Below are 13,616 nucleotides of genomic sequence, written 5' to 3'. Positions count from 1 at the left end.
ATCTAATATACTATAGGACTAGGCGTGTGTGTGTGTGTGTGTGTGTGTGTGTGTGTGTGTGTGTGTGTGTGTGTGTGTGCGCATGTGTGTGTGTGTGTGTGTATGTGTGTGTGTGTGTGTGTGTGTGCATGTGTGTGTGTGTGTGTCTGTTTGGGCAGCCAACACAATAGTTTTCATCAAACTTGGTGGAAAAATTGCAAAAATTCGTAGAGTGGAACAAACCTGGTCCTATCGATGGTTTCTTTGGGAAGCCATTACATAACCATTTTATTTACGCTAAAACAATGCAAGTCTATGGACTTGGCGCACCCTTATTCGCTGAACGCTGTCAGCCACGATTTGCAGTTATCGTTCGGCTCAATCCTCCCCACTTTTTTTTTTCTTTACTTTTTTAAATGTTGTTTGGATTAGTAAGGAAGATGAGTAAATAGAAGAATGAAGAAACACAAAAAATAGTTAAACAGGTGGGGCTGAGTTTCACCATGTGTCTGGATGCCAGTTTCAACGCGTTACCAGCGACCTTACAGCTACAGTGTATACTTATTCTGTCGGTGACTGTACATGGAAAAAAGATAATAACAGGAATGCATGGAGAAGATGACTACAATAGACGCAGTGTGAATATAGACAGTGAAACAGACAGGAGGTTACAAAAATAGACAGATTCATACATGTCACAAATGAATACATGACTGACAGACAGCTGACTGACTGGTTCACATTAGACAAACAAGCAGACACACGCCAACAACGGATAAGACAGACAGATTTGACGACACAAATACAGATGGGCTTACATTCAAACACCATGCAGACGAACAGACAGTTGGGATGTCAATAGACAGGATGGATAGACTTGAGACAGATTAAAACATTTATAAACAAGAATAACACCAAATTGACCATAGCTGCGTCAGTGGTGGAGGTCTTACATCCACCAGCGTAAATAATAGACACATTGACACACCTCCCTCGGAGAAGAACATCGATGGTCGATCAGTCATGTGAGATGGGCCTGAAACTGACTAACGTAGATGATGACTATGATGACTTAACACAGGTGATGACTTGAGCAGATGGTGACTATTCTAACCAGAATCAAGGTCACTTCTCTTCATAATATAATTTTTCTCGGAATGATTATAATTATCGGTGATTCATAATGATTTTTTTTTATGAATTTAACCACTCCTTATGGCGAATATTTCTTTAACTAATTATTCTAAGCTATATTCTATTCCTTCTTATAGTATTTTAGATACTGTAAGTATCACGACCACGACCATGATTATAACAACCAGGACCATGATTATAACAACCAGGACCATGATTATAACAACCAGGACCATGATTACTAACAACCGCGACTATGATCATAACCACAACAATGATTATAACAACCACGACTATGATTATAACAACCACGACGATTATTATAACACCCACGACCATGATTATAACAACTACGACCACGATCGCAACCACGACCATGATTATAACAGCCACGACTATGATTGTAACAACCACGACCATGATTATAACAACCGACCATGATTATAACAACCACGACTATGATTATAACAACCGACTATGATTGTAACAACCCGACCGAGAATATAACAACCACCGCCGATTATAACAACCACGACCATGATTATAACAACCACGACTATGATTACAACAACCATGACTATGATTATAACACCCACGACCATGATTATAACAACTACAACCATGATCATAAAAACGACCATGATTATAACAACCACGACTATGATTGTAACAGCCACGACCATGAATATAACAACAATGATCATGATTATAACAACCACGACTATGATTATAACAACCAGGACCATGATTATAACAACCACGACCATGAATATAACAACCACGACCATGATTATAACAACCACGACTATGATTATAACAACCACGACCATGATTACCACGACCATGATTATCTCATATGCTATAGGAATAGCCGTGTGTCTGTGTGTGCGTCTGTTCTGGGCAGCCGAAACGGCACAATCGTTTTTCATCAAACTTGGTGGTAAAATCGCAAAAATAGTAGAATGGAACAAACCTGGGCCCATGTCGAAGGTTTCTTTAGGAAGGCATTAATTAATCATTTTATTTACGATGGAAAACGATGTCGCTGTACGCTGCAGCCTTCCGGCGGTTCTTGGCGCTAGCCAAGCACTAGCGTTCGAACTTTCACGCTTTGGTAAACTGTACCACCGGACTCGCCACAGGGCACGAAGTGACCACGATCACTTGTCTAATATACTATAGGACTTGCCGTGCTTGTATCTGTTCTGGCCAGCCGAAACTTCACAATTGTTTTTCATTAAACTTGGTGGAAAAATCGCCAAAAAAATTGTAGAATGGAACAAACCTGGTCCCATGTCGAAGGTTTCTTTAGGAAGGCATTAATTAATCATTTATTTGATGGAAAACGAAGTCGCTGTACGCTACCATCCTTCGGTGGTTTGCTATCTAGCCAAACGGCGTTGAACTTCGGCGCTTTGGTAAACTGTACCACCGGACTCGCCACCGAGCACGTAGTGACCACGATCACTTGTCTAATATACTACAGGACTTGCCGTGCGTGTATCTGTTCTGGAAAGCAGAAACGGCAGTATCGTTTTTCATCAAACTTGGTGGAAAAATCGCAAAAAAATCGTAGAGTGGAACAAACCTGGTCCCATGTCGACGGTTTCTTTAGGAAGGCATTAATTGACCATTTTATTTACGATGGAAAACGATGCAAGTCTACGGACTTGACGCACCGTAATTAACCAAGCAAGTCTACGGACTTGGAGCACCCTCATTCGCTGTACGCTCTCAGCCGGATACAATACATTACAATACTATACAATACCATACAATACCATACCATATTACAATACACAACGAACTATAAATATTTGTAAGAATAAAACATAATTATATAGACATGTAAGACTCACAACTTGATAACATATCCGTAAGACATTAGCTATTGGAAATGTGATTAAATGTTTTGTTTTTAATCCAGAGTGAAATGTATCGGTATTGGTGGTACAATCCTAATGGTCTCTAATCCTGTTGATTAGGTGAGGTTAATCTGGGTTTATTGAGATTAAAGATTAGGTGTGGGGTTTAATCTACTTGTTTTAGTTTCAGGTACGACCCTTATTGTAACAACCACGACCATGATTATAACAACCAGAACTATGATTATAACAATCACGACCATGATTATAACAACCACGACCATGATTATAATAACTACGACCATTATTATAACAACCACGACCATGATTATAACAACCATGACCATGATCATAACAACCACGACCATGATTATAAATACCACGACTAAGATTATAACAACCACGACCATGATTATAACAACCACGACCATGATTATAACGGCCACGAGTCTGATTATAACAACCACGACCATGATTATAAAACCACGACCATGATAAACAACGACCATGAATATAACAACCACGACCATGATTATAACAACCACGACCTTGATTATAACACCAGCGACTATGAGCATATCAACCACGACCATGATTATACTAACCAAGACCATGATTATAACAACCGACCGACCATGATTATAATAACCACGACTATGATTATAACAACCACGACTATGATCATAACCACGACCATGATTATTAAAACCATGACCATGATTATAACAACCACGACTATGATTATAACAACCACGACCATGATTATAACAACCACGACCAGGGGCGTTGCTAGAGTATTTGGCACCCGGGGCGGACCTATCCACTGGCACCCCCTTCTTTCCAAGGATGAATAAATATACATTAAAAGTAAAATACACAATCGTCCCTAGAGTACTAGGCACTAAGGGCAGGGCACTCCTTTACCCAGATTAATTTGTACTTTTTCTTCGTTCTGTGAATTTGAAAACGAGATGGATGAAGGGGCAATTAAATTGAATGACGAAATTTTTGCATTGATAACTCTTAAGTTGTACTTAGATTTTGTAAAAAAGACTACAGAGGACAGATATTTATTTATTTATGGGCCTCATGTCACCGGGCGAACGCGCCCCCGTCGCAGTACGCCACTGCCCCGTGACCATGATTATAACAACCAGGACCATGATTATAACAAAAACGACTATGATTATAACAACCACGACCATGATTATAACCACGACCATGATTATAACAACCACTACCATGATTATAACAACCACGACCATGATTATAACAACTATGACCATGATTATAACAACCACGACCATCTATCTTCTAATATACTATAGGAATCGCCTTGTGTCTGTGTGTGTGTCTGTTCTTGGCAGCCGAAACGGCACAATCGTTTTTCATCAAACTTTGGTGGAAACATCGCAAAAAAATTGTAGAGTGGAACAAACCTTGTCATATGTCGATGGTTTCGTTAGGAAGGCATTAATTAACCATTTTATTTACTCTGGAGAGCGATGTCGCTGTATGCTGTCAGTCGGACAGCGGTTGCCCGCTAGCCAAGCACGAGCGTTCAAACTTCCGCCCCAATAAACTGTACAACCGGACTCGCCACCGGGCACGAAGGGCCCACGATCACTTGTTGTACTCATAAGTTTGGTCTCCTGGATTTCATTGTGGTGTAGTGGGGAATAAATAGTCTTTGATGTCAAAAAACAGTATTATGACCTCTTTTACTTTTCTGTGGTGCGGAGGAGTCTTGCCCACCTTATCAACCCTGGCTACATTTTTTTTTTGTTAATTGTGAATGAAGGTAACAGTTTGTTTACTCTTTCTCCCCAGCAGTTACAACGGCCCGTCGTCATGAATGGTCATTCCACAACTACAATAAACACCCCAGGGCAGCCAACCTTGCTGAGATCACCCCAGATCAGCAGAACAACACGGAGGTGATGGCTCAGGTTGGCAGCACTGCTACCATCAAGTGCTACACACACTTCCTGGGAGACGAGACGGTGAGTGCCACTTCTGGGCCGTCTGGTACTTTTAACTCAAGTACCACAACTGTGACTCTTTTCTGTAATTGTTGTCTGTATTTGGGTGGGCCTACTTTTGGCTAGTGGTGTCTGTTTCTGTTTATAAGCTGTCAGATTTATGAACAGAAAGGAGATGAACATGTCCAACCGTTGTACAATGCCCGAGAATCTCATTCTCTGTCTGTCAGTCTCCCTCAATCATTAGGTATGTTTCCTCAGTCACTCCCACAATTAGGTTTTCCTTTTCTTACAGTCTTTTATGTAAATAAATGAAAAATCTAATTTCTATAAATTATCATCTCTCTCTCTCTCTCTCTCTCTCTCTCTCTCTCTCTCTCTCACGAATATACTTTTCTATAACATTAATAATTACTAATTACCAAGAGTATGTGCGTGTGTGTGTATGTGTTGGTGTGTGTTTGTGTGTGTGTGTAGTTCCCTCTCAGTACCTCTATCACACTCCCCAGCCTCTGAATCGGCTGGATTGTCCAATTAACCAGGCCGTTCACGTATATTTATTATTTGGGTTTAATTAACGAAACCCAAACTGTAGTTCCTTGTTTTTGTATAAAAGGATTGTATCTATAATTCCTGAGTGTAGATCGACCGTAAGTTCCACTGTATATGAGTGAATGAGAAAGGGACGGCGTTTATGTAATATAAACGTTAGGTCACGTCCTTACGATATAAGTTGCTGTGAGTGACTCATGAGTAGTGACCCATCGAGGAGAACGGTATGGGTGCGTTCCCCTCGAGGGAAGACTGAGACCATCCACTCGGCTCTCAAATAACGTCTTCCTCTGGTCAGGATATCAAACTACTGCTCGCTTCAGGTGGCCAGAAAGCCGGCTACTTATGCCTTTACTCAGCATAGTATGACTCAGCTTCCCGTGGGCACGCCTTATCACGTGCCTTGAACATGTCGCCTCATAGCCAGTGGAAAGTTACAGGGTGGGTGAGCTGAATATAATATCAGATGTATTGACCCATTTATATAATATGTCCTGTTGATGAAACAGGGGCCATTACACCTCCCTCTCACACACAACCCCAGCCTCCCACTATCACACTCCCCAGCCTCCCACTATCACACTCCCCAGCCTCACTATCACACTACCCAGCCTCCCTCCATCACACTCCCCAGCCTCTCACTATCACACTCCCAGCCTCCCTCTCAGACACAGCCCCAGCCTCCCACTATCTGACTCCCCAGCCTCCCAATATCACACTCCCCAGCCTCCCTCTCACACAGCCCCAGCCTCCCTTTATCACACTCCCCAGCCTCCCACTATCATATTCCCCAGACTCCTCTCACACGCCCCAGCCTACCACTATCACACCCCCAGCCCACTATCACATTCCCCAGACTCCCTCTCACACACAGCCCCAGTCTGCCACTATCCACTCCCAGCCTCACACTATCACACACCCTAGCTTCCCACTATCACCTCCCCAGCCTCCAATATCACATTCCCCAGACTCCTCTCACACACAGCCCCCAGCCTACCACTATCACATACAGCCTCCCTCTCACACACACCCCGAAGCTCCCGCTCACACCCCAACCTCACTCTCACACCTCCTCTAGTCTACCTCTCTCTCACCACCCCCAACCTCCCTCTCACAAACTCCTCTAGTCTACCTCTCTCTCCACACCCCACCTCCCTCTCACACACCCCAACCTCCCTCTGACATACCTCCAACCTCCCTCTCACACCCCCAACCTCCTTCACACACACCTTCAACCTCCCTCTCACAAACCCACAACCTCCCTCACACACACTCCTCTAGTCTCCTCTCTCTCACACACCATAACCTCCCTCTCCCAAACATCAAACCTCCTTCTCACACACCTCCTCTTGTCTACCTCCCTCTCACACACCTCCATCCCCTCCCACACACCTCAACCTCACTCTCACACATCTCACACCCCAACCTCCCTGTCACACCCCTAACCTCCCTGTCACACACCTCCACTTCCTTCTCACACACACTCCTCACACCCCTAACCTCCCTCTCACCTCAACCTCCCTCTCTCACACCTCCCAACTTTCCTCTCTCACATGCCCAACCTCCCTCTTACACACTCCTCTAGTCTACCTCTCTCTCACACACCCCCCAGCCTCGATCTCACACCTCCAACCCCCCTCTCACACCTCCAGCCTCCCTCTCACACACACCTCCAACCTCCCTCTCACACACCTCCTCACACCCCAATAGCCTCACACACCCCAACCTCCTCTCACACTCCTCTGGTTTACCTGTCTCTCACACACCCACAACTTCCCTCTCACACACCAACCTCCCTCTCACACACCTCCAACCTCCCTCCCACACACCCCAACCTCCCACTCACACCTCTCCTAGTCTACCTCTCTCTCACACACCCCCAACCTCCCGCTCACACACTCAACCTCCCTCTCACACACCCCCAACCTCCCTCTCACACACCCCAACCTCCCTCTCACACTCCTCTAGTTTACCTCTCTCTCCCACACCCTCAGCCTCCCTCTCACACACACCCCAACCTCCTCTCACATCCTAGCCTCCCTCTCACATCTCCAACCTCCCTCTCCACACCCCCCAACCTCCCTCCTCCTCCTCATAGTCTGCCTCTCTCTCACACCCCCCAGCCTCCCATCCCAATCCAGCCTCCTCTCACACACTCCTCTGGTCTACCTCTCTCTCACACACCCCAACCTCCCTCCCACACCCCCCAACCTCCTTCTCCACACACCCTAACCTCCTTCTCATTCCTCTTGTTTACCTCCCTCTCACACACCTTACCCCTCTCACACCTCCAAACTCCCTCTCACACACCCCCCCAACCTCCTTCTCACACCTCCTCTTGTCTGCCTCCCTCTCCCACACACCCCCAACTGCCCCTCACACTCCTCTAGTCTACCGCGTTCTCATACCCCCAACCTCCCTCTCACACACCTCCAACCTCCCTCTCACACACCCTCTAGTTTACGTCTCTCTCTCACACCCCCAACCTCCCTCTCACACACCAACACCCCTCTCACACACCTCCAACCTCCCTCTCACACACCACCAACCTCCCACCTCACACACTCCTCTTGTCATCCTCTCTCTCACACACCCCATCCCTCATCTCACACCTCCACCTCCCTCTCCACACACCCCAACCTCTCCCTCTCTCACACCCCATCCCTCCTCTCACACACCTCAGCCTCCTCTCTACACCCCAACCTCCCCCTCACACCTCCTCTAGTCTACCGCTTTCTCACACACCCCAACCTCCTCTCACACACCTCAACCCCCCTCTCACACACCTCCAACCTCCCTCTCCACCCCAACCTCTTTGTCACACCTCCTCTTCTCTACTCTCTCCACACACCCCAACCCCCTCTCCACCCCAACCTCCTTCTCACACACTCCTCCTAGTCTACCGCTTTCTCACACCCCCCAACCTCCCTCTCACACCTCCAGCCCCCTCTCACACACCTCAGCCTCCTCCACCCCAACCTCCTTGTCACCCTCCTCTAGTCTACCTCTCTCTCACACATCCCCAGCCCTCCTCACACCCCAACCTCCTTCTCACACTCCTCTTGTCTACCTCCCTCTCACACACCCCCAACCCCCTCTCAAACACCCCAACCTCCCTCCTCTCACCCTCAGCCTCCCTCTCACACCCCAACTTCCTTCTCACACACTCCATTGTCTACCTCCCACTCACCACCCCCAACCCCCCCTCTCACACACCGTCAACCTCCCTCTCACACCCCCAACCACCCTCTCACACCTCCTCCTAGTCTGCCTCTCTCTCACACCCCAACAATCTCTCTCATCCCTCCATCTCACATTCCCCAACCTCCCTCTCACACTCATCTAGTCTCCTCTCTCTCACACACCCCCAACCTCCCTCTCCCATGCCCCCAACCTCCTCTCACACACCCAACCTCCCTCACACACTCCTCTAGTCTCAATCTCAACCTCCTCCTCCCTACCCCCATCCTCCCTCTTACCACCCCAACCTCCTCTCACTTAACCTCCCCCTCCACACACTCCTCCTAGTCTGCTTTCTCACACACCCCCAACCTCCCTCACACACCTCAACCCCTCTCACACACCTCCAGCCTCCTCTCACACACCTCCAACCTCCTTGTCACACACTCCTCTTCTCTACCTCCCTCTCACACACCCCAACCCCCTCTCACACACCCCCAACCTCCTTCTCACTCCTCTTCACCTTTCTCCACACACCCCCAAGCTCCTCTCTCACACCTCAACCCCCTCTCACACACCTCCAACCTCCCTCTCACACACCCCCAACCTCCTTGTCACACCTCCTCTAGTCTACCTCTCTCTCCCAGCTTCCCTCTCACACACCCCAACCTCCTTCTCACACCTCCTCTTGTCTACCTCCCTCACACCCCAACCCCCTCTCCACAACCCCCCAGCCTCCCTCACTCCACACCCTCAACCTCCCCTCTCACACCCCCAACCTCCTTCTCACACACTCCTTGTCTACCTCCCTCTCACACACCCCCAACCCCTCTCACACACACCGTCAACCTCCCTCTCACACACCCCCCAACCACCCTCTCACACACCTCCTCTAGTCTACCTCTCTCACACACCCCAGACCTTCTCTCACACACCTCCAACCTCCCACTCTCATTCCCCAACCTCCCTCCACACTCATCTAGTCTACCTCTCTCTCACACACCCCCCCAACCTCCCTCCTGACATTCCCCAACCTCCCTCTCACACACCCAACCTCCCCTCTCACACACTCCTCTAGTCTACCTCTCTCTCTCATACACCCCAACCTCCCTCTCCTCACCCCATCCTCCCTCTTACACCCCAACCTCCTCTCACACACCCCAACGCCCTCTCACACACCACCAACCTCCCTCTCATTCCCCAACCTCCCTCTCACTCACCCCCATCCTCCCTCTTACACACCCCAACTCCTCTCACACACACTTAGCCCTCTCACACACCTCAAGCCCTCCCTCTCCACATTTCACAACCTCCCTCTCACACACTCCTCTAGTCTCTCTCTCCTCCGCACCCCAACCTCCCTCTCACTCACCCCATCCTCCCTCTTACACACCCCAACCTCCCTCTCACACACCCCCAACGCCCTCTCACCACCAGTCTCCCTCTCATTCCCCCAACCTCCCTCTCACTCACCCCATCCTCCTCTTACACACCCCAACCTCCCTCTCCACCCCCAACGCCTCTCACACCTCCAGCCTCTCTCCACCCCAACCTCCTCTGACTCCCCAACCTCCCTCTTACACCCAACCTCCCTCTCACTCCTCTAGTCACCTCTCTCTCTCTACACTTTGGCCTCCCTCTCACTCACCCAACCTCCTCTTACATCCCCAACCTCCCTCTCACACCCCCAACCTCCCTCTTACGCACCCCACTTCCCTCTCTCCCCCAACCTCCTCTCCACATGCCCCCAAGCCTCCCTCACACACCCAACCTCCTCTCACCTCCTCCTAGTCTATCTCTCTCACATACCCCAACCTCCTCTCACCCCCAACCTCCTCTCACTCATCTAGTCTCCTCTCTCTCACACACTCATCTAGTCTACCTCTCTCTCACACACCCAACCTCCCTCTCACATACACCCAGCCTCCTCTCACACACCCAACCTCCCTCTCACACACTTCTCTAGTCTACCTCTCTCTCCATCTAACCTTCCTCTCACTTACCCCAGCCTCCCTCTCCACCTCCTCGTTCCACTCTCACATACCCCCAACCTCCTCCTCACACACCCAACCTCCCTCTCACACCTCCTCTAGTCTATCTCTCTCTCCTCCCCCAACCTCCTCTCCCCCCCCAACCTCTCTCTCACACACACTCATCTAGTCTACCTCTCTCTCCCACACCCCAACCTCCCTCTCACATACACCAACCTCCCTCTCCCACCCCAGCCTCCCTCTCACACCTTCTCTAGTCTACCTCTCTCTCCACACACCTCTAACCTTCCTCTCACATACCCCCAGCCTCCTCTCACACACTCCTCCTAGTCTACCTCTCACTCACACACCCCCAGCTGTGAGTGTGTGAACACGCCTGACATAGAGACTCTGTTACCATTCATTGTACCATTCATTCACATGTCTGTATTACTACATATTATTATACCATGTCCGATGCTTATGTCTAATGCCTATATTCCTTACTATATCCGATATACTATGTCTGTACCGCGTAGTCAGTAACTAAGGAGGACCTCACTTATGTCCTGATGTCCCTGCTCCTTCCCCCAGCCACTAACTGCCCTCGTCGCCTCAGCCTACCTACGTCAGGTCCCTTGTGCTCTTACTCTGTATCAGTGGCTGCTCCAAGTCTTGTACACTTATTGAATATACCTGCTGCTAGTGCTCTGGTTTCAAGAACCTTGTCTGTTGCATCCACTACACCAACCTCCCTCTCACACACCCCAACCTCCCTCTCACACACCCCAACCTCTCCTCTACACCCCAACCTCCCTCTCACACACCACAACCTCCCTCTCACACACCTCAACCTCCCTCTCACATACCCCCAGCCTCCCTCTCACACACTCCTCTAGTCTACCTCTCCTCCACACACCCCAACCTCCCTCTCACACACCCAACCTCCCTCTCACACCTCCTCTTAGTCACCTCTCTCTCACACACCCCTAACCTTCCTCTCACCCCCAACCTCCCTCTCACACACCCCAACCTTCCTCTCCACACACCCCCCCAACCCCATCTCACACACCCCAACCTCCCTCTCTTTACCTCCTCTAGTCTACCTCTCCTCCACACCCTTAACCTTCCTCTCACACACCTCAACCTCCCTCTCACATACCCCCAACCTCCCTCTCACACTCATCTAGTCTGCCTCTCACTCACACACCCCCAACCTCCCTCTCACACACCCCAACCTCCTGTCACACACTCCTCTAGTCTGCCTCTCACTCCACCCCAACCTCCCTCTCACTAACCTCCCTCTCACACACCCCCAACCTCCCTCTCACACACCCAACTCCCCTCTCACTCACCCCCCCAACCCCCTCTCACACACCCCCAACCTCCCTCTCCCACCCCAAACTTCCTCTCACATACCCCCAGCCTCCCTCCTCACACACTCCTCTAGTCTACCTCTCCTCCACACCCCCAACCTCCTCACACCCCAACCTCCCTCTCTGAGCCCCAACCTCCTGTCACACACCCCCAACCTCCCTCTCACACACCCCAACCCCCCCTCTCACACACACCCAACCTCCCTCTCACACACCCCCAACCTCCCTCTCACACACTCCTCTAGTCTACCTCTCTGTCACCCTAACCTTCCTCTCTCACACACTTCCAACCTCCCTCTCACATACCCCAACCTCCCTCTCACACCTCCTCTTGTCTACCTCTCACCCCCAACCTCCCTCTCACATACCCCCAACCTCCCTCTCCCACCCAACCTCCCTCTCACACCTCCTCTAGTCTACCTCTCTCTCACATCCCAACCTCCCTCTCACACCCCCCAACCTCCCTCTCACACCCTAACCTCCCTCTCACACACCCCCCCAACCTCCCTCTCACATCCCAACCTCCCTCTCACACACCCCAACCTCCTCTCACACACACCCCCAACCTCCCTCTCACACACCCCCAACCCCCCCTCTCACACACCACCAACCTCCCTCTCACACACCCCAACCTCCTCTCACACCTCCTCTAGTCTACCTCTCTCTCACACACCCCCCAACATCCTCTCTACCACCCAACCTCCCTCTCACACCCCCAACCTCCCTCTCACACACCTCCTCTAGTCTACCTCTCTCTCACACACCCCCAACCTCCTCTCACACTGTACTCTAGTCTACCTGTCTCACACACCCCAACCTCCCTCTCACACACCTCAATCTCCCTCTCACACACCCCCAACCACCCTCTCACACACTCCTCTAGTCTACCTCTCTCTCACACACCCACCAACCTCCCTCTCACACACCTCCAACCTCCCTCTCACACACCCCCCAACCTCCCTCTCACACTCCTCTAGTCTACCTCTCTCTCATACACCCCAACCTCCCTCTCATACACCTCAACCTCCCTCTCACACACCCCAACCTCCCTCTCACACACACACATCACATATCCTCTATAAGCAGCATTAATTAGTATCAATTATTTTGAGAGTTCGTCGGGCGTGAGATAACGAGTGTGTTGGGTCGTGGAGACATCAAGAGTGTGTGTGTGTGTGTGTGTAGTGTTGTGTTTAGGCTGGCACACTGCGTCAAGGGAAATGGGGAGGGTAGTTCAACTCACCTGTACAATAATAATGATGGCTCCATTACATACTTCTCTCTCTCTCTCTCTCTCTCTCTCTCTCTCTCTCTCTCTCTCTCTCTCTCTCTCTGTACAGTGGGTTGTAAATGTCTGTTTGTGTGTCTGATTATCTTTATTTTATAATTTATCTTTATTTAATTATCGAATATTTATCATTCCTGCGTTTCTACAGACAGATGAACAAACCGAAGACAAAATAAACAAATTGAAGGACAAATCATATTACAACAGAAAGTCTTCACTAGAACACAACTCACACCACCACAACAACAACACAACCAAGCAACAGTTATAACACATCTACCGTACTTCGC

The sequence above is a fragment of the Homarus americanus genome, unplaced genomic scaffold, assembly GCF_018991925.1.
Source record: "Homarus americanus isolate GMGI-L3 unplaced genomic scaffold, GMGI_Hamer_2.0 scaffold32583, whole genome shotgun sequence".
Lineage (NCBI taxonomy): Eukaryota > Metazoa > Arthropoda > Malacostraca > Decapoda > Nephropidae > Homarus > Homarus americanus.
This window is presented reverse-complemented; position numbering follows the sequence as displayed.